The 22,593-nt window shown below is 38.3% G+C and overlaps 1 long non-coding RNA gene across 4 annotated transcripts in view; it reads right to left on the reverse strand.

Annotated features, from left to right (window-relative positions):
• Window positions 1-22,593, reverse strand: part of LOC110597857 (uncharacterized) — a 95,617-nt gene that overhangs the window by 49,086 nt on the left and 23,938 nt on the right. For 2 of the 4 annotated variants that reach the window (XR_013440377.1, XR_013440380.1), the window contains 5 exons: window positions 17,033-17,177; window positions 16,085-16,189; window positions 15,387-15,583; window positions 14,676-14,890; window positions 13,542-13,713 (listed from right to left, as the gene is read on the reverse strand). This is a non-coding gene — a long non-coding RNA (uncharacterized LOC110597857). The remainder of the gene's footprint in view (window positions 1-13,541; window positions 13,714-14,675; window positions 14,891-15,386; window positions 15,584-16,084; window positions 16,190-17,032; window positions 17,178-22,593) is intronic. The other 2 variants (XR_013440378.1, XR_013440379.1) reach the window with 2 other exon arrangements.

The raw sequence follows: 22,593 nt of genomic DNA on the forward strand, positions 1-22,593 counted from the left end.
ACCTTACTTCTGTTTGTTTCCATAACATTCTGACTTCATTCAGAATGAGGAGAGAGATGGAGGGGACAGGAGAGAAGAAAGGAGGGTAGGTGAAAGGAGAGAGAGAAGGAGGCAGAATCATCTGAGAGAATTTTGTTACAAGATGATTTTGCCACCCCCACCCCCAAACACACACCCCCTGTAGGCTCTCAGGCTGAACACGGGAAAAAGCAGAGCTATTTTTATGCAGATTACACTGAGGCTCTGAGACATAAAGTGGCAGGTTGGGATTTAAGTGGTTGAGGGCAGAACCAGGCCAGCAAGTTCAGCATCTAGTCCACTATGTCACACCCCAGAGAACGTATTAATGACAAGCCTCTTTATACCTGAAGGCAGCCCTCAACCAATTTCAACAGCAGTAAATTAAAGGTTTGACTTCAGACGCCAACAGAACAGAGGAGCTTGAGTATCAGCTGTACGCCGACAATGAGATCTTTATAAATAAATTTATAATGATCCCTTCCCAAAGGTCATTCTTTATTATCCCCTACTAACTAGAATGCAAGGGAGAATCCAAGCAATTACAAAGATAGCTGTTGAGATAAGATAGCTGGTTAAAATCCTATTCAAAGGATGAACTTTCAGAGTACTCATTTTACTACAAAAAACTCTAGAAAATGAAGCCAATGAGTCAGTCTCTCTTTCTCCATTTGTGTTGTCTTACTCAATGATGAATCTAGTAAGGAAGAGAAGCTGATTCCTGTCTAAATATTTGTCTTTTTTCAAAGCTGCCTTGGAATAAATTAAGTCTTTCTGCTTAAGCCCCTGAGACTTGAGTGAAAAGCACAAGCCACGGAAGTCTTGGTTATTTAGCCGCTGCCACCCTACATCTATCTTCCCATTGCTGCCTTCGGACATTTTTACTCTGTCCCACTGTCCTTCCATGCTACAATCAGCCTCCTACTCTGAGCATATTAATTACTGGACCTTTTCTACTCCTGCCACCAAGCTTTTCAATGATACTGGTCAAAACACCCCTGGGCAGGTGGGTGGCCTCCAGTTCGTGTGATACCTCACTGCTTCTCAGAAATCCCTTCCTGTGCACCTACTCAGCGCCCCCCTGCCTTCCACCTCAAAGCAGCTGTTAACACATCTTTCCTACTCTGCTCTTGTCAGCTCTCAAATGACAACTGGGCTTCCTCCTTCCCAAAGACTAACAGAGCCCAAGAGCAGGAAATTGCTTCATTTTACCATCTTGCAATCTTAGCTTCTTGGCTCCCATCTTGGAAGGGGGTGTCCATGGCCCTTCTTCCACTTCCAGGGAAGTGACTCTGTAAGTAATATGTTCCTTCTCAGTCTCTCTCATCCCTGACAAACATCTTTCCCTTACAAATGAGCTCAACTCTCTTCCTTTTCAAAACCCCTCATTTTTCTTTAACATCAAATTGGTAGGAAACGTTAGCTGCCTACCATTGCTGACTCTTCACCTGCTCAGGCCATATCCATTCTATTCATTATTCCAACTCTTACAATAGGGCTAACTTTTCCACTAGTTCACTCTTTTCTGAGATGACCACGAACTTCATTTCCCACCTAAGGCTGTCTTCATACTACTTGCGACATTGTGAAATTTGACAACGAACGTGACTCCTTTCTGCTCAAAGTCCATTTTTGCCTTGCTTTCCTGAGCAGTCACTTATGTCCAAGTCTCCCTTGCTTTACTCTGTCCCCTTTGGTGAACTCTTCCATTCTACTGAGTCTGGAAATATAAGCAAGTTTCCCTCTATGATGCCCTTCGACTCTTTCATTCGCTCTCCTGGGCCAGGGGTTGAGGGGAAAGATGTCCACTGTCACGTAAACATTGCTTCCTCCATTCAACACTCACCTGTCCACAGGTAAGAGAGAGGGACAGTCAGAGTCTTGAGAGTTCCATGGCCAGATTGCAGCCCTCTGGAGGTTCAAACTTAAAATTTCTCTCTCTCCCTACCCCCATTAAGTTCACCCAGGGCTAACGCTCACCACATGGCTTTCACATCTACAGCAGCCTTCTAGATTAGCACTCTTGGCCTGTCCAGCTTCTTTTCCTTTTTCTCTTCATTATGGCCTAAATCAGCCCCTTATTATTTGGGAACCTAGAAAATTTTGAAATGCTCATAGTCTTCCCTTCTGATTTCTCCCATGTGCAGGCACACAGACTTCTCCTTGACTGGCAGAGTTGGCCATCTTAAAAAACAGCCCCACAGCATTTCAGGTCACAAGGTAACTATTTCCTACAATCTAGATTTCTGTGCTTTGTATTCCAAGCTCATTGCCTCTGGGTGTCCTCGGGTCTTCTAATCCACTCTCTACCTTTCTCTGCCTCACATGCACTCACACTCAAGAGTTCTACCATAATGAAATTCCCAACGTAGTCTGGAGTCTCTGCAGTTGCTCTCTTATCTGCCTAGAAAAATCCCCCACCCCCACCCCCCCGCCCCGTGTCTTCATTCTGTGTATTTCAGCCATCAACTTCAATGTCATCTTTTTAGGTGAGGCTTTCCCAGATACTCCATAGATTTCCTGACTCAATCCTCTCTAATTCATTGCGCGGTAATTAGTCCATTCTCCTGTCACCCCTCTTGACAATGAAGTCCTCTAGGACAGAATTCATCTCATGCATCTATCTTTGGAGCCTAGCACAATGCCTGAAATATAGAAGGTAATTAGAAACTATACTGATGAGTATTTTTGATAAATTAAGTATTTTACATTAATCACTAAAAATCAGCGATCAGAATTCAGACAGGGAAAGAAACTCAGCATTATTTTTTATTTCAATAGGCTTAGCATGTTAAATACAGACTAATTTCTTGAATTGGATAAATTGATCATAAAAGAAGTAGATTTTTAAACCATTCTGTAAGGTTATATTTCAATTTTAAATTTGAACAGTTAAGATAGTTTTATAGTTGATAAATATTTTTTAATTGTATGATAATATAAACTCTAATGTGGTACATGTATTTGTGTTTTTCATTCTATCTATCTGGTTTATAATTAAGATTAAAAGCCATTATTAAATATATTTACTAGTTAGAATGGATGCTTTCATAAAAATACATTTGAAAATATTAAAGTGATTTCACATATATGAAAGCCGATAAATATTTTAAATGACTCATACCTGTGTTTATTAAATTTGTTATTTATTTATCCTTTTGGCATTATTTAAGGAAATAAACTGCTTTTCAGGTACCGAAATCTGACAATAGTTGCTTTTTTTTTCCCTACCTATCCCAAAAATGTGCAAATCAAATTATATATTTTTTGGCAATAAGAACATTGTAAGCAGAAGTTGTCTTAAATTCATTCTTTACACTCTGTCACGGCAGTGATATCAAAACTTAAATCCTGCTCTGAAAATGTGCTTTGTATTATGCTGAAATTTCTAGAAGAATAAAAATATCTCTTACTCTGTTATCAACAAGCAACAGCAACTATGTACATTTTGTTAGTTAACAGATATAAATGACAGAAGATGGTAATGCATGGCCTTGTCACCATCTACAATTATGGTCTGCATGAAAGAAGCACTTGTAACTCACATTCAGAAACTTAAAGCCTTCCTTCCTGCAGAAGACAAGTGCTCCTCTCGGTTTTCTCTGTAAACCTTTTCAGTCTTTGTTATCAGACCCAAGCATTTGCCAGTGTACTGCTCTAAAAGAGATCTAAACACAGAACTGTGCAGCTGTCAATTCCCCAAAAGCAGTCACTCATTTGAGGAGTTAGTAGTCCTCACCCATTACCTGGGGATTCTTAATCAGGACTGATTTTATGTAAACTTGTGATTCCGTTAGCATAATCATAAGAATTATGTATTAATATTCTTCTAGTTGCTTTGTGAGTGCCATAAGACAAATCATTACCTGAATTTTGCCTTAGATACTTCTATAATTTGGACACATCAGACAACTCAATTTTCACCCAGAGAGAAATTGGGAGGCAAGTAGTCACCCCTTACTCATGGTTTTGCTTTTTATGGTTTCAGTTACCTGCAGTCAACAGCAGTCTGAAAATATTAAATGGAAAAATCCAGAAAATTAAAAAAATATATTTATTGTTTTAAATAAGTTTTGTTACAGTATAATAATAAGTATTGTTGTAATTTTTCAATTAGTTACTGTTGTCAGTCTCTTCCTGTGCCTAATTTGTAAATTACACTCATCATAAGTTTGTATGAATAAGAAGAAAACCATACACTATACGGCTTGGTACTATCCACAGTTTCAGACATCCGTGGAATGTCTTCGGATGTATCCCCAGCAGATCAGAGGAGACCAAGGAATTTTCCAATTAAAATCTTTCATAACCCATGACTAGCCAAGTGAAATAAAAGTGAATGTAACGTCAAGATTAAACTGAGAGGCTCTCTAACAGGGGTGGCCAAGGTTTCCAGAAGGTAATCCTTCCAATATTATTTCCCTTACCATTTCCTTTTCTTATCACGGAGAGTAAGTCCTACAGTGCTCTTCCATACATCCAAAGGGTATAACTCAGTACAGGAATAAGTGAAAAGAAATCACTTCTTTTCCCTTTTCTCATATCCTGGATATAAATCAAATTGAAGCCCCAAACCATGTGTATTAGAATATTAAAGATATGGTAAAAAATAAATATGGGTCCCCTTTTAACAAACACAGTTTTTTTCTAGGAACTTCTTTTTTTCGTGTTCATAAAAAGAAATACCAGCCACAGAATCCTTCTCTAGTGGTAATACAAAAGCTAAAAAAACAAGATGAGATTTTATGATCTCACACCCATTATCCATTCAGTTTATTGTGCTAATAAGACTTTTAGGGAAATATTTGAATACTGTGATGAAAGTGCTAACATAAAATAAGAAGTGTATTTTAAGAAACAATCTTTAAGGTTGAGATTAAATCATCATTAGAGAGTATGTGTCTGTGCATTTGTAATCAGGCATTCACATCGACTTGCAGTTGGCTTTGGATTTAATATAGCTTTAATAAGACAGAGCCATAATAATAAACAATTAACAAGATTCACATTTCTTGCTCAGCTTAAGGAAATTTCTGGAAGTCCATTAAAAATAACCACAAGCTCTGTAATTGTGTATTTGTGGTTTTAAAGAACGTTGAGAATTGAGAGCCAAGATAAATGCCTTCCAGAAGGTTCGATTTGATTGGAACACAATCTTAGTGAGATACAGAAATAAAGGAGTAGAACAGGAAGTAGAGCACCAAGAAAAAGGAAGTGGGCTGAGCTTAAGATCTGAGTTTGATGCATTGTGTGACAGAAGTACCTGGAATTTTTGAACGAGGGTGTGACACACTCATTATAGAAGTCAGCCAATTGGACTCTGAAGGCTGCATTAAGTTTTATAGAAGAGGAAAAGAGAAGAGTAGGCAAAATATCTTAGAGTCTAGTGACAAGAAACATAACAACAGCTGTTGGCACCATTCATTGTTCAAGCAAGGATTTCACCGTGGTGCAGCAGAGTATGGCTCCATTGTATGACATTGACATTAATTTCAAATGACTGGGGATGTATTTACTTTCCTTTGTTCACTGAACCTGAGGTCACAGTCCACTGGTCAGACTTTGTGGGTTTTGTGTGTGTACGTTTGAGTGCGAGTCCTGCTGGGAGTGGCTGGCACCCAGCGTGGCTGTGGGATGATGGACCATGTCATGAATGAGGTTCCCATGAATATCTGAATTTCCAGCATTAAATTGAGATCTTGAAAAGTTGAGAAGTTAAAATTAGATCTAGCGTGGCTCTATCTCCATTCTCACATGACAGCACATTGTTTCAACTGTCAGGCAGGGCAAGGCTTCTCCAGGTTGCCACATTCCCCAGTATTATCCTGACCGAGACCCCTTCACTATTAAGATCCCTCTTTTGCTCATTTGAGCACATCATCTCTCATTCAACCTTCCAGAAATTGTTTATATTTCGAGAGAATTGTTTCCAAATATTTTATCATTGCCACATAAGCTATTAAGAAATAAAATTGACCTTATATATATTTCATTACTTACAAAGTACTTTCAATATTTTAGGGGGTGGTACCAGGGATTAAACTCAGGGGCACTGACCACTGAGCCACATCTACAGTCCTATTTTGTATTTTATTTAGAGTCAATTCTCACTGAGTTGCTTAGTGCCTCACCATTACTGAGGCTGGCTTTGAGTGCCTTATCTTCCTGCCTCAGCATCCAGAGCCACTGGGATTACAGACGTGTAGTCACCCTATGAGTTAGGCAAAGAATAAATGTATCATTTCTATTTTCTAGATGAGAGGAAAAAAGGTATGAGAGACCAAGAAACATGCCCAAACTTACCCCTGGTCTCTGGTCTCCTGGTAAGTGGTCTTCCCAAACCCTCCAAGTTCCCAGGACTACACTTCAATTCTTAGATTGCAGGATTTAGCCAACAGGTCAATTTGATTATGAAATCCAATTCTAGTTCTCCCATTTGCTCAGTAAAATCCCTCTTTATTCTAGGGCTGGTCTCTAAATTCTGCCCAACTTTACCCTTCATTCACTTCTGACTAGCTTCTACCTCTGAAACCCACTTCCTAAGCAAATGTTCTTAGACATGAACTCCAACACTTGGCAGATTACTTTGCTAGTTATGCCCACTGCACATTCTACTTACTTTGTTATTACAAGCTTAATGCTAGATGTTAAAACCACTAGATGATAAGACAATGCTTAAGACTAGATATTCAGACATAAGTGCTTCATGAGAGGGAGTAAGTATCTTTCAATAACTGCAGTGTCTCCAATACCTTGGAAGAACTGTGGCTGGTCCTTGTGTGGGCATGGTGCCAAGCTTTTGTTTAAGTAGTTTGTTGCTACTTTTTAAAAAAATATTTTTGATTGTAGATGGACATAATACGTTTATTTTATTTATTTAGTTTTTTAATGTGGTGCTGGGGATCAAACCCAGTGCCTCACTAGGGAAGCATTCTACCACTGAACCACAACCCCAGCCCATTGTTACTATTTCTGTATTCATAGTACAGTCAATCTTTGTATCATAGCAAGAACTCAATGTTCAAAATCAATCCTTGTATCTCTGTGTCCCCCACAGCATGGAAACCCTTTGCAGGTGGAACCAAGGCTTTACCACTATCTCTCATAGAGCTAGCTATCTCCCACAGGACCTGGCACACACTGGTGCTCCATAAATGAATAATCCATGTATGACTGATTATATTTTAAATAATGGAAAAGAACTCAAGACAGGACAGTACTTAAGAACAAGAGCAGAGTTTCCTTGGAATTTTGGGGATACCAAGGAGGCCAATGTAATGATCAGCAAAAGCTCTATTATAAAGACAAGCAAGGGTTCTTTTATATCTTCTGCTATTATTTTAACCAGATTGCAGAGAAATTTCTACATTGATCAGGTTGTAACACATGCAATATAATGACCAAGCCATGCAGATCTTCTAACCTAGTACCTCTTTCTTAAGTTAAAGGCCAATTAAGATGAATGATAACTAGTGCTGAATCCAAGTTAATGCAGAACTCCAGAAATCAGTCATGTGCTTGGAAGGGGGAGGCAGAAATCAAAACAGTTTTGTCTTGAAATTGAGGACAATATATTGCTGGATAAAGGTTAAAAAAAAAGTGAATCTTACATTTTCTATTTATTAAGTCTTTTTCTCATCAATTTTCTGCAAATAATTTTACAATGAATGTGGAGATAGGTCTCTGCTGTAGTCCCTGTTTTCCATTGGAAAACCTGGGCTTAATATTTTTTCATGGCCACTCTATTTTAAGATTTATTTTCAGAAATGCTGGAATAGGGACAGAAGCTGAGCCTACTTGCTCTGCCCAGTAAGAAATAGCAGGAGACAAACATTCCTCCAGTTTCTGTGGGAGAAATGTTTGCTTTGCTGCCTTTGTTATCATTCTTCTATTAATTTCTTGAACCTGCTTGAATACCGTGGAAAAGAATATTAATTGATCAACACAACAATGAGCCTGTCCTCTGGAGATAAAAGCAATATACCTGCAACATGTAGTATCTTTATTATATCAGGAGCTAATTTACAGTGGTCTGCATTTCTTGATTATACAAGTTATGAGACAGTAGACCTTCAAATAATAAATACATACCAAGCAAAATTAATTGGATTCTTGGGGGCATATTGTCAAGACATTCTATTTAACTTTGGTTAGATAAAAAACACAAAGAATAGGGGCAGTGACTTTTAACTTTTAACTGTATCTTAGAATATTTCCTATGCAGTATTATCCACAGACTCACTGGTAAATATTGAAATAAAACCTATACTAAAAACTTCTGCTAACCAATGAGGAAACTGCCTCCTCTTTGGCTAGATAAGATTTTGAAAGCCAACAGCAGCACTCCTCAAAACTTTGTCCATGGATGGGTGCTGAGTTTCAAAGTTGTGTTTTCAGACCACTACAAGAAAGGCATAGAAATCATAGGCAAGCATTAGCAATATCTAAAACAATGTGGTAGAGTTATTTTATGATGGTTGAATTGAAAAATAAAAAATAGAGTTGAGCTTATGTTTTTTTATGTTTTTAATTTTTCTAATAATTCATTTTTTTGTATTTTATGAAAGCTAAATATGTAATAGATGATAAATTAAAAGAAAGAAAAACAAAAAAAAGGTCATTCCTAAGAATCCTAACACTCAGAAAGGCAGTGTGGTACAGTGTTCAGGGACAGGCTGACCTCATGGCATTCTAGCTCTTCCACATAAAGTCATGTGAAGGAGCGACTTAAATACTATGTCGCAAGACCTTACACATGGTGACATCTGCATCTCAGGATCCTTGGGAAAAATCCAACACTGGCTTTGGCATCAAAGAACCCAGAGTTTCTTCAACTATACAATACTCATAATAATATCAGTGTCACAGGGAGGTGCAAGGATTAGATAACTTGGGTAGAATCTATTCAGCCTCTAACAAACCCTTAAAGTTAGCAGTTTTTATCATTATTTAAAGTTCCTTATGCATAGTAGGTACTTAACAAAATTACTCTTCATTTTCATTTTCTCATTTATGTAGAGCCTCATGGCCTTAGTTCTGAGTGATGCCTCAGCCTGACCAAGCCATATAGAGATGCTCTACAGAATGATCCGAATCCTGGTGGACCCCGTCAATAGGGCCCATTTTCTTTACAGTGGACATTTCTTCTTTTCTATTTATACCTGAGAACATCCTCCTCTGGGTTATCTGTGCATTAAATAATATAATTCTGGGAGTACTTATTGACTGTCATATGACAGGAATACATAGAACTATTTCAAGTAATGGGAGAAATGTGGAAGAGAGATCCTCCTACATCTTCTTTCACAAATTGCTAAACATAACGACTTCTTCATGCCCTCTCTTTGGGGAAAAAAAATTACTTGAGGACATAACTGGAATACATTTTTTAAAGACCCCCCAAAGCTTCTACATCACTTTTGAGTTTACAAAATGCTGTGATCTATCTTGATTCTGACAAACTATGGGCAGAACCTTTTGTTCTGATGTCACTGATAAATGAGGTTGAGAAATTAAATGGTTGTTCAAACATGTATTTCTCATGAAGGTATACCTTATACTTGAAGCCTGTGGTTTAATTTGTAAAATCTGTGCAGACAATACAGATGAAGCAAGTTACATTTTTTTTTAAAAAAAAGGAGAATATTTCAGGAAAATATTAGAGAAAAATATTAGAGAAAAAATAGTTTTGATATATTAAAAAACTTTACATCATGAATACAAACCTTTGTGAGAGAAATACAATGGCCAACTAAGAATGAATATATGGATGGCATGTGGGGAGGGGAAAAAATGATGTATATCCAAAAATACAGAAGAGTATTAGGAAAAAATGTTCAAAGGACTACAGCTTGTGTCTAAAGCATAACAAGATTCAAAACCCACAGACACTAATGAAAAGGGGAAAAAAAAAGATGACAGACATTCCTAAATGGCCCTAGGCTTAGAGAGAAGCAGCCTTTGAGGATGTGGGACAAACTCCAAGAGAGCCCCAGCAGGCACCTTCAGCAGCAAACTAACCCCCTCTTGGCCCAGTTAACCATTCCTACCCTGGAGAGCTCCAGAGGGGAAGGGAAGATTGTACTGTCAGAGGGATTTCTCCAGCTGCTACCAGATCTGTGCAATCTCATCAGCTCAGTCTTTGATCCCTGATAAGAGGTCAGTACCTTTCCAAGGGCAGTGCCCCAAATGTTCTCAGTCCTTTAGTCCTTGGTGTGGATGAACTGTAGGTCCTGACTTAAAAGGAGATTTTACCAGCAAGGGGAAACAGGCAGGGCACTGAGAAATCAGAGGGAGTAGGAAGAGAGTGCACCTTCTCAATGAAAGTCACCACTGTGCAAAGGCAGATGATGCCTTTCCATGATTTCCTCCATGATTAGTCAACCAATTCACCTTTTTGAATATTAGTGCATTCTATTGAAAATATACATATGGGATATATGTGTGCATGCAGACACAATAGATAGTGGCAATACTAAACATCACTGCCAGCCTTTATTGACATTTTATCATATGCTAAGCACTGTACTTTAGGTTCACTACCCCATTTAATCTTTATAGCCCTCCTATAGGGGTGAGTGAGATGACTCCTCATTTCACAGATGAAGAAGCAGCCGTAGAAACTTTCCACAGCTAATGAGCAGCAGAGCAGAAACTCAAAACAGTTAAGCCAATTCCAGTTTAAACACTACATCTGTGCACCAAAAAAGTTGAAATAATTTTTTCATACCTAACTACATACATACACACACACACACAGTATTCTAGACCCTATTAAAAAAATGCAGAGCCCCAGATCCCCTGAGTTGTTAGTTTTCTGGTTTAACACACACCAAGTACACAAAAGTTAGACTAAGAAGGGGAAAAAAAATACAAGCAGCACTTTATATTCAGGAAAGAGAAGAAATGAGGCGGAGGGAGTGGAAATGGAAGTAAAATCTTAAAGTGTGGGAACATATGTCAAAGGTAGAAATAGAAAACTAAGAAGAACTTTTCATAGCTCTAAAAAAAGCAAGCAATGAAAATGTAACCTTCTTAAGCCTGAAAGAACTGCTCTAAGATCAACAAAAATTTTCAAATTATGATGGAGCTTCCTTCTACATTCTAGCTGACCATCATTTGGCTACCTCTGGATAGAGAAATGTGTACAATATCAAATACTTGTGGTAATTTACAGTTCACCTATCTATTGCCAATTCGTGTGCCAAGTCATTCCACAACCATGTACTTCTAGGATATGTGAGTCTGTTGGGGAAAGGGGATTAAATAGAGCCTGGTACATGACAGAAGCTCACTAAATGTTCTCCCAGAGCCATGAAAGGGCAAACATGGCACACACATCTCAAATATCAACTTGACTCAAAGGTAAGTCAATTAAGACTTTTTAAAATAACAAAGTGATAATGAGACATAATATAAGAGAATGCAAAATGTGAGTGAATTTCTAAGCTGAAATCCAAAGCTCCAAATTAAAAGTGGTCTTGCTTTGTTATCTCTGTGAGGCAACACCACAGACCCTGAAGAATTTTTATTCTCTCTTTTCCGTCATTCCTATTAGTTGGATAATATGGATAAGTTTGGACACAGATGCACATTTCAAGGTGTGTATGTAGGTATTTGACTTGGATGATGGATCACTGACCTTCATATGTAACAATCAATGTGGCATAAAGAAAAGAATTCTCTTTTAAAGGAACTTTAAAGAGAAATGGCACATTTTCTTTTTAGCTGCAAGGGCATCACAGCCTAGCAAACCCCTAACAGCCATAGTGCTAAAGGATGATGGCCTCCTCCCTCTTGCTCCTCCTAACAGTTATGCTGTGATTGACTTTTTATGCAACTCTATGATCCAAAACCAAAAGAAAGATGTCTTAGTCTCTAGCATTTTTCATTTAACAAATTAATTAATGAAATTAAGAATCATATGTGTGCTTCCCAAAGCCTGCCCTTATATATGACTCTTCTATAAAAATGCTTTAAAATTCAAAAAGCTCAGCAAATGTGAGGCCTCATGCTATGGACAATGAGGAGGCTACACTACAGTGCAGCTGAAGAAACCCTGTCCAATGACTGAGTGAAATAGGCTGAATCCACAGCTTTGCTGCTATAGTTAAGCAGAGAAGTAACTTTGGAATATTTTGAGTTTATTGATCTTGAATCTTTCTTTAGAAAATAAATGAGTATCCAAGGTTCCTGTGGACCCCAAGGAACATTTATAAATAGAAAACCTTTGTCAAACTGGAAAAAATTGGATAAAAAAATTGTCTAACTTCTAAAACAGAAGGGACCATATGTCCTTAAGAAGATTCCAGAGATTGTTTTGATGTGGGCATCTATTGGCCTTTAAGCCTTCAAATTTTTCTTAAAACTTCAAAGAAAAAATGGTTTTATTTTTCTACCTCACTCTCTGTTAATGTTTGATGCAAGCTGATAACTCATTTCTATAGAATGGCCATAGAATGTGAGACAAAACACACCAGAGTTATGCTCCAAGGTAAGATGGCACATACACAGGCTCTACCTCCAGTGAAAGAAGGGGCTTTGTGAAATTTATTTCAATAGACGTCCATGTGGACATCAGTGGAGATACATTTTGATTCATTCATGAAATGAGCTATGGCATTAGCACAGTGATCCGACGTATCTCAGAACTTTAGTCCTCCCACAATAAATGTAACTGAACTACATTCATTCATCTTAGATGACTCCCGTATAGGGATCCAAGCTTCCTTAAAAATATATTCAATGTGAATGCAAACTAATATTACTCATCCCGATTTCATCATTTTCAGGGGAAACTCCCTCCAGAGACACGTCCCACAGTCTGCTGCTGTTCCCGAGATTTAATGCCTTTCCCCCACCATGGGAAACCCCAAGCTTTCATCCATATGGACTAAAGAAAAATGAATCCAGTGTGGTAGAACAAAAGATCAAAAGGTCGAGGATCAAACGGTGATGTGATTTATAACATTTGCTTGATTGAGTGGATTTCATTCAGGGTGTAAGAAGGTTTAGACTTACCACTTAGGAAATCAGTAATCATATTAATAGAACTCAGTAAAATTAAGTCTCAATTTCTTGTTCTAATAGAATAAAATCAGGACATGTAAAATGTACCATTTGAGGAAACTCACAAATACACATATTTAATTGGAATTTTTACCTTGCATACGTGGTTTCTATTAACCCAGGGGTTACTATTAAAAAAAAATGAAATAAAAAATAAATAAATAAAATGATTTGGAATTCTCCCACTACATTCTATGTAGGCTGTAGTAGGAAGCAGCCCAGTAACCTGCTGAGTAGAAGGGGACACCTATTTGAGTTGACAAAATCCACCACAGTAATCCTCGAAAGTGAAATTTCTGCATCCTATAATCAGGAGTTGCTGGGCGGTTGATTAAATACCCCAGGCATTTGATCCCAAACCTACTTTCATTTCTCCCCCCAGCTGGCAAACAAGAGAAATTAGACCAAGAACCTGAAGAAACCAAGTGTGTATTTTAATACAGAAATGCTTTCACCTGCTGTCCCACTGAGAACGAAATGGGCCGGGCTTTCAAAACGTTAGTCAGCTTAACTCCCAGTCGGTGGCACTGGGAAAATGGAGCCAGGCGGTCGGACTGCTGCTGCTGTCCTTTAACTGCCAACTGGAACACAAGAGAGGAGCCCAGGGGAAACAGAAGAGAGATGGATCTAGAAAGAACCGGAGGATTACATGCAGAAGCAAGCAAAGAAAACACTAATGAGTCAAAGACACCCGTGCCCGTCAACGTTGGCATCTCAGACCATTCTCACCTGGAAGATAATTATGCCTCAATTAGTTGCCATTTTCCCCTCAGATATTCCTATTTCACAAAACACAAATTATCTCGTAGATACATATCTTTGCAATATTTCAGGAAAATCGTAAGATCTGCTTACCCTAAGATCAGAAGAGCTAGATCACATTTGCTCAGACGTGGATAATACGTATTTCAGCTCAAATGTACAGAGTAGCAATGTTGAAAACACTAATGTTTTTGAACTACAAAGAGAGTACCTCCATTTTGATGGATTACAGTATATATACCAAACAAAAAGGCCGTCTATTGAGCATAAGCGTAGTGTGTCCACAGTCACCTTACTGACCAGTTCCTCTAGCATCTTGCCATTCATTGGCTTTTGTCCTTTTTTCTTCCCATGCAGACATTACATTATCACAACCGTAAACACAAGGCTGCCACTTACCACAAAAGTCTTTATTTCCCCTTTTACTTTAGGAAAATTGAATGTATGCTATTGTCTTTGGTTTATTCATATTTAAGAATTCACACATCAGAAGTTACACCTTGCAAGGATTAGAAAGCATGCTTTGACCCTCAAAAGAATTATAATGAATAAAATTTATATTTTATTTAAATACATTGCATTACATGTTGAGTTATAGTTTTCTAAGCTTCAAAGGATAAAAAGAATTAAGAAATTGATTTAAATACAAATAAATCATTATATATAGCCCAGCTTCAAACATTTCAAATTGGTCACAGTTTAGACAATGGATATGAACCATGTTATTGCAGTTCTCCGTATCACATTGAGAGATATACACTTCCTTGGGAATGGAATAATGATATAATGAAATGTAGTCTCATGGAATATAAAAAAAAAAATCTTACCTCCTCAGATGAGAAATCCAAAATCCTGCACTTTCCAATTATTTTTTTAATAATGCAGTAGCATCTTCATAATACACAGTATTTGTTTATAGAACATTGTCTTTGGATCAGAGTTAGGGTATCAAGTTGGTGATCCAGAGTATAAATTGTAAACAAATTTTGTTTTCACCAGTGTGAAAAATCCAGGTGAAGGAAAAAAGAATGAGAATTTTTCACTGGCCAAGAAAAAGAAAAAAACAATCCTAAGGTCATTGTATGCATTGCCATGAACTTGCTAGCATTTTATTTTTTAACTTTCTTATGATCAACTTCTGATCTGTGAATTACTATAACTCAAATTATATCTATCTCTCTAGATAGAGCAAAGTAGTAATTCAGTAATTTTCTACTTTAAAACCTGAATTATCTTCCTTAATCATCTACCCTGATCAAATTCATTATAAAAAATGACCAATTTACCATCTCAGTTCACATGAGGAAAACAATACTACAGAATGTGGGTCCCAGAGTAGAAAAACCAAATACTACCTGGGGACAGATGAGTATGTTATAGCATGTGCAAGTAACTTAAATTGCTCCAATTATTCTTTTGCTCATAAAACAGTTCTATACCCTCCATGATGGTTTCCAAGATTATATGCATTCAAGCACGATCTATTAGCATATAACATTGACTACCTTCTGGGAGCCAACTCACAATAAATCTCTTACCTTGTAAAGAGATGGAACAGCACAGGTCTCATAATAGGATGAGAGATGTAGGAAATGTTCTTCAGCTGACTTCCCATGGGACTTATACTTTCCAACCTAGGAACACTGTCTGCCTACATGGATGGAATGCTAAGCCATGTAGTCAGATGATCCATGCACTAGGTACAGTTTTGTAGCTCTGAAAAACCTAGAAGAAGCTGTAAAATAAGTCCACAAACATGCAAGTACAAAATTACAGGGCAAAATAGCTGGAAAATTATATAGGTCAAATCAGGAAGGTTAGTGATACACTCATACTTTTAAGTGAGCTGTGTAAATAAACTGTGTTTTTTCCCCGAAACTAGAGGGTTATTGTATTCTCAGTTATGGGTTTGAGAGACTAATTTATATGGTATAGCTCAGGTATGGTACAGGGAAGTTATTGAATCTGAATTATGGATAAAGTATCAGTCCTAAAGAATCATTTTGTTTCCCCCAAAAGTACCCGAGAAAATTTAAAATAAAAATAGCAATCTAAGAAACATAAATAATGGTAAATGCTCAAATTTGAATTACATTACCCCATTTATTTGGAAAAATTATTACTAGCTTTTCAAGATATAGTTTTCAATCACACTTGTTTCCAATCTAAATTTAGCTCCTGTTCCTTGTGTCATATTTCTTCAGGCATGAGAAGGAAAATCAATGCCCCTACTCACCTTTGGAAGAATTTCACTGCCAAGTCTCCATGGTTCTATGGGATCCAATAATCCGTGGCTCAGTATTGATTTTTCTATGACACCTGTAGAAACAGCCTCTCCTTCCTTTATAACAAAATATAGCAACAAAAATCGTGTTGTTTCTGAATGAATTAAGCATAGGCTATTAAGCACAACTTCATCCTGTAAGGAAATGCAGTTTATAATTTCTGAAGAAGTTAATGTTGCTTGTTTTTTTCTGAGCCACTTAACTACTGTTTCAAAGACCATGTGGCAATCTATTTTTAAAACATGATTCAAATGTAGTTTCCTTAGGTTTCTTGCAGCTAACTTGTACAACTAGTATTCATTTTTCCTAAGGAAATCAGCAAATGGTAAAACCTATCAGAGTTTAAGTCCCAATCTTAAAGTATCTCCAAAATCAAAATCCTTTTCAAATATGAAAACCACAATCATGAATTTAAAATTAAAACTTGGTGATATAGAGGTACTTGGAGGGACTTGATTAGAATATATCAAAACCTAGGAGAGAGGGTGGGTTAGATGTGGGAGCATGGGTGCGGGGAGTCAATACTGGGGATTGAATCTAGGGGTGCTCTATTACTGAGCAACATCCCTAGCCACCTCCTCCTCCTCTTCCTCCTCCTCCTCCTCTTCCTCCTCCTCTTCCTCCTCCTCCTCCTCCTCCTCCTCCTCCTCCTCCTCCTCCTTCTTTTTTTAAATTTTGAGACAGTTTCTGGCTAAGTTATCCAGACTGGCTTCAAATTTGCAATCTTCCTGCCTCAGTCTCCTGAGTCTAGGGGTATATTTTATTGCATTAAAAGTACTGAAAGAACAGGCAAAGAGACGCCCATTTTCCCACCTTCCTTGACAGAAATAAATGCAAAAACAAAAATCAAATAAAAAAACAGCCACCACAAAGTCAAGTTCCCAGCATCCTCCACACACCTGATTTAAACCTCAAAGGTATTTGTTTCACCCTGGGCAGACTTCTTTGGGCATGTCTGAATATATCCCCTGCAGTCATTCTGCGCTGAGTGAAGTAGCTACAGTTGGGAACCCACTTCATCACCTACTCCATCAGTATGAGAATCTGCAAAATAAAAATGTAGTGTTAAAAGAAAAAATTCCTTTTACGTTTGCTTTCCCCAGTAAAAATCCTAGGGAAGAAAACACAATATATGTGACATCTTGGTTAAGTGACAAGCTGCACTCTGACAGGTTTGGTGTTAAGACCTGACAGCTAGAAACCTGCCAGAACCACCTCCCTGCCACAGATACTTAAGCTCATGTGAAAACTTTGATTTGATAGTCTCTTGATTAGCTTTCGCAACAGCGAGTACTACTGCCTTTTAAGTTCATTATAAATTATGCTACTCTTCACATTACTGTCAATTTAGGCTCCCATTTTACTAGAACGCAGGCATTTTAAGCACTCATCAAACCTGTGCACTCTTTTGAGTTAAAGAATTAGATCAATCCGAACTCCAGTTCTCAAGGGAGAAGTTCCATTGTTCATCAGGCCATGTCTACACTGGCTGAGCAAAGCGCTCTGTTCAGAAGGAGAAGCGCCTTTGGCAGCTAGAGTCCACATAGCTGACCCATGGACGCTCCGGTGGAGCTGCTTCACCTAATTACACAAATGCAAGGACATTACCAAGCATTTAATGAAAACAACCCATGACGAAAAAGCACAAAGCGATTGCTGTTCTGACGTATCTACACGAGTCACTTAGCACACAACTCCAAGAAAAACATGTACATTTCGCAAGGATGACGATGGATATGGGTATTGAAGTCACTGATGACTCAACCTTCAGTTTAACCTGACATTGTTCCTAAACAACAGAGTGGTGGCACTATTTTAAAATGCGATACTTTTTTTTCCTAACTGGTCTAGGTTAGGTTTACAACCCTACTCATATGAATGGTGGAAAATTAAAGCTTTAGAGTTCAAATATTAGAAAAGATAGTTTCTATCTCAAAAGGGAAGGTAATCTATATTTTAGAGGGAATATTTACACTCCTCTGATTTGCCCTGTCCAGGTTGAGTACCAGTTATGGGCAGATTCTATTCTGGTGACAGTACAGTGCTCTCGAATCATCCTGAACATTGAGATTCTTTCAACCAATTTTTACAATAAAAAGAGCTTTAGCAGAAATGTTCTACTAATAGCTATGAAATTATAGGCTTCCCCTTCCATCCACCCAAACAGGCTCCACCCTGTGCAATAACAGATACAACACTAATCACCTTTGGAATGTTGCCAGCCTCCCCCATTGGTGAGCTGGCAGAGTTGGACCAAGCTGCCTTGAAGGAATTAAAGCCTGCCTTAACACCGTCTGCACCCGCAAAGGGCTTCAAGAGAAGCCAATCAGATTCTTTGAAGAGAGTAGGAGTGAAGATTGAGATGTGTGGGAATCTATCAGAACTGCAATCTATAAGATACACCCACTACTACCAATACCACCCCAAGATAAATCAGCAAGATCAAACTCTACACCCCAGGCTCCCTAATCACTTGTGCTTTACAAACAGAACTATCTCTTTATCTTCTGACATCTCCAGTTTTAGATTTTCAAGATAAGTTTCCAGTCTCTCTGTTTCAGTTTGATAATCATGTAATTTATATGTTAAATCTCCTTCTGCTGGGTGCAGAATTCTCACTTCAGACTGTCACAGCACCACATTGGTTGATTAGCTTTTAAATTACGCCCCCCCCAAATTATAAAGCAAAAGAATTCCAGGTGATAGAAGAATTGCTTTATTTACCAAAATTCATCTAAGATGAGTGAAATCTTATATCTTCTTTTCTCATATGGAAACCCTGAGTGCATCTAACTACATAAAACCACTGTCAGTATCTTTTGCCACTGTTTCAAGCACCTCACCATGATGAGGATGCTGCAGAGACTGCCAACTATATACCTTTAGCTATGGTACTTAATTATACAGCAGGCACTGTTCCAAATCTCTGTAAACATGAACTCATTCAATCCCATAATAACCCTGTAAGAGAGGTATTGTTACGTTCATTTTTGCAGATGAGGAAACAGAATCACAGACAGAGCAAATAATTTGCCCTGGATCACGTGGCTAGTAAGAGGAACAGCTGGGATTTGAATGCAGAGACTCTCCAGCATCTCTATCCTTGCATTGTATGGCAATGTGCCATCTGATAAAACCAAACTGATACAACATGATGCATAGAGATTTAAATAAAAAGGTGGTGTCTCTACACTGGTGTTTTCCTTCCTGTCTGAGGGAAATCGATATGCCTGGAATGAAACTTTGCTCTGTGTTGAACTGTTCTGCCCACCAGGCTCATTTATCTATTTCTCATTTCCTGGCATTTTCTTCTATATTGAGCCAGTGTCTCCTTCTTTCAGATTAAGTTAAATACATTTGGAAAAGAAAATGTATTCATGAGCATCATTTCAGGGTATCATTCATACCTTTAACATTCAAATTTTAAAATGTTCGTGCATGTGAAGAATATCAAAAAAGAGCTATAGGAATGAATTCTGAGGACAGCATATACCCAAATGTAGTCTTAAGGCTTCCTGAGGCCAAACCTTGATACTGCCTTTTGAAAACTGAACCATGATTTATTTCCCTATGACTTAGTTTCTTTGTCTGTAAAATGGAAATAAAATAGTTCTACTGATTAGGGTTCCAAGGATTAAATAAATCAATCGATACCAAATGCTTAAAGCAGTACATGGCACACAACAAGCCCTTGATAAATATAAGCTACTATTAATTTTACATTTAGTTTATGTAGACTTGCCTCTGTTATAACTAAACATCACCAATGAAAACTGTCATTGTGATATGAAAGTATTTAATACTGATTTGAGAAAAAAAAAAAAAAAAACAGTCGTGGTCACAGGAAATCCTTCCAGCATAGGAACAACTTGGTTCTAGATTTTTTACTCTCACACATCTTTACACATAGTTTTCTTCCTCTTTATTTTGCAAGAACATAAGCAAATCACAGAATCTGACAGAACCACCCAAGAAGTCATCTGAGGTTATGATATTGTCAAATCCTCACCTAACAAGCTTTTTTATCCCATAGAGTGAGGTTTTAAGTGACATAAAAAGATTGCTGGCTTAATTGTTTTTTTATACCATAATCCAGGTTTCTCAATTATGCAAATCCAATTGACCTGGATAGCAGTGAAGTGATTTTAACAACTGTGTAAGTCAATAGTGGGAAAACTGTCTGAACATTTTGCTTATCTGTTTCTTCCTTTGCTCTCTTTGCCTCTTCAAGATTCTAAATGCTTACTTAGGCTTATGCTGAAGTCTCAACTCTTTGAGGCTAGCATGGGTGACTTAACTGCTTGGGAACCCAAAATAGAAATTTCCATCCCAGAGGGGAAGTACTACAAGTAAGAGGAGAAACTGACTGGCTGGACTCTCACTTGCACATAGCTCTTTGGTAAGTACCATACAAAAGAAACAGGACAGATTGAAATTTTTTTCCTCTTCAGTTCTAAAATGGACATCATCAGGGCTGGGGCTGGGGCTTAGCAGTAGAGCACTTGCTCAGCATGCACAAGGCCCTGGGTTCAATCCTCAGCACCAAAAAAAAAAAAACCCAAAAAACAAAACAAAATAAAATGGAAATCATCAACAGAGCATGAAAAGCCAAGAGACTCAGAAGGACAACCACAGAGAAGCTATTCCAGGTCAATCCCCCAGGATGCACTGAGGTGCCTTTTTTGTGAACTGGGTATCACAGGGACTGGAGAACCACTTAAATGTCCCCAAGGGGCTAGCAGTGAAAGGACCCTGTCTCATTTCCTGAAACCTCTTAGACCAGACTTTCTGTTGGCAATCTGAAAGAAGATAAGTCTTGATGTACTAAATAGCAGCTTGGTGAAGAACTGGAGTGGGGGAGTCCCCTCTACCCTTGGTGAAGAACTAAAGGATGGGTGTGCGTGCAGCCTCCTTTGAGATAAGGAGAGTAGACAAGAAAAGGATTGGTGAGACAAGGCACACAAAGTCTCCATTTTAATCCTACAGCTGCATCTGCACAAATTCATCTCCATCCACATCCAGGCCTCCCCTCAGACCGTAGGGATTCTATGAACTCACAGACCAAAGACTCTCATTCTGAACCAAGATCTCAGCAGTACTCAGCCTCTAGTTGTCTAGATGAGAATGGTGTATTCCAGAGACAGCCATCTGCCAAAGGTCACACAGAGCAGTCCTAGGGCTCAAGCCCAAGGACGGTAGAAGGTGGTTGATGTGTTAGAAAGAAATTAGATACCCTGATAGCAAATCAATTCCTTGAAGGAAAACGGAAAGGCCAGGAGAGATACAAACCACTTCAAGAGATGTCGGCATCCTCAACTGTGAATTATCTACACAGACAACAGAGGCAGCTGGAGGAGATGCTGTACTGGGCATTGGGCAACCAAGAGGACATGGCGGGGGCCAGGGGGAGGACCACGAGGCGCTAAGCCATGCAATCTGCTTTCTTCCTTGACGTGATGAGCTGCCTGTGGCAAAGGAAGTGGACCATTTCAGGAGCCGCGTGGGAAGTTACTTGGTGCTCAACTTTCCATGTCTGGTCACCTGGGCACCATCCCAGACACATGGCCTTCATCATTATCTTCAACCAACAGTAGTAGCTGCTGAGGCCACTTCATCCCCACCCCAGGTCCTCTTTACCTGCCCCAGCATCCCCAGACCATTGAATGTGTTTTTCAGATTTTTCTCACCAAAACAACACAATTCTTATATTCTCGGGGGCAGTTTCATCTTTTTCTCATTTCCACACTTTAAGATTTCACGGAAGGCCATTTACATCCTTTAACCCTAATTATTTTTAAAAGGATTCTACTTAGTTTGTATCATATATAAGAAAGAAAGAAAAAAAATCTTCCAACACCAAATGGATTTTTTTTTTTTTTTTTAAGAGAAGAGGATCAGTTCTACCCAGTGGCCCTCACTGGCCACTTCATGGACTGGCTGTCATTTCTCATGATCCTCTTTTTATGATTCTACACACAAATTCAACCCAGGTGATTTGATTCTTAATGAAATGAATGTGAATTAATTCTGATCATAAATTTTAATGAGACAATACTTCAGAGGCTCCTAGATGTTCCAAACGCCAAACTTAACCTTTTTTTTTTTCTGTGGTGAAACTTTAAATTCCTCTCTTAGGAAACCTTGACCATTTCACCCCTGGGTTTTTTTTTTTTTTTTTAACCTAATGAAACCATTTGCACACCAGCAAGGTCACAGCAGACTGACATGGAGTCTCCAGCTTGCCACTTCCCCACCTCCTAAGCCACTGCTCTGCATTCCTCGCATGTCTCTTTTGTTCCCAAGTTTCAGAATTCCACAGAATTCCAAGTCGAACAGCATGACACCAAGCTTGAACTTGCCATTATGCTTGATTGTTCAAAATTACACTCATCCCAGCATGCTGACAGAATTCCTTTCAATATTTTCTCTTTTGGTTCACGTAGTGGCAGTGTCAGACTTC

This window comes from Ictidomys tridecemlineatus, chromosome 6 (assembly GCF_052094955.1).
Source record: "Ictidomys tridecemlineatus isolate mIctTri1 chromosome 6, mIctTri1.hap1, whole genome shotgun sequence".
Classification (NCBI taxonomy): domain Eukaryota; kingdom Metazoa; phylum Chordata; class Mammalia; order Rodentia; family Sciuridae; genus Ictidomys; species Ictidomys tridecemlineatus.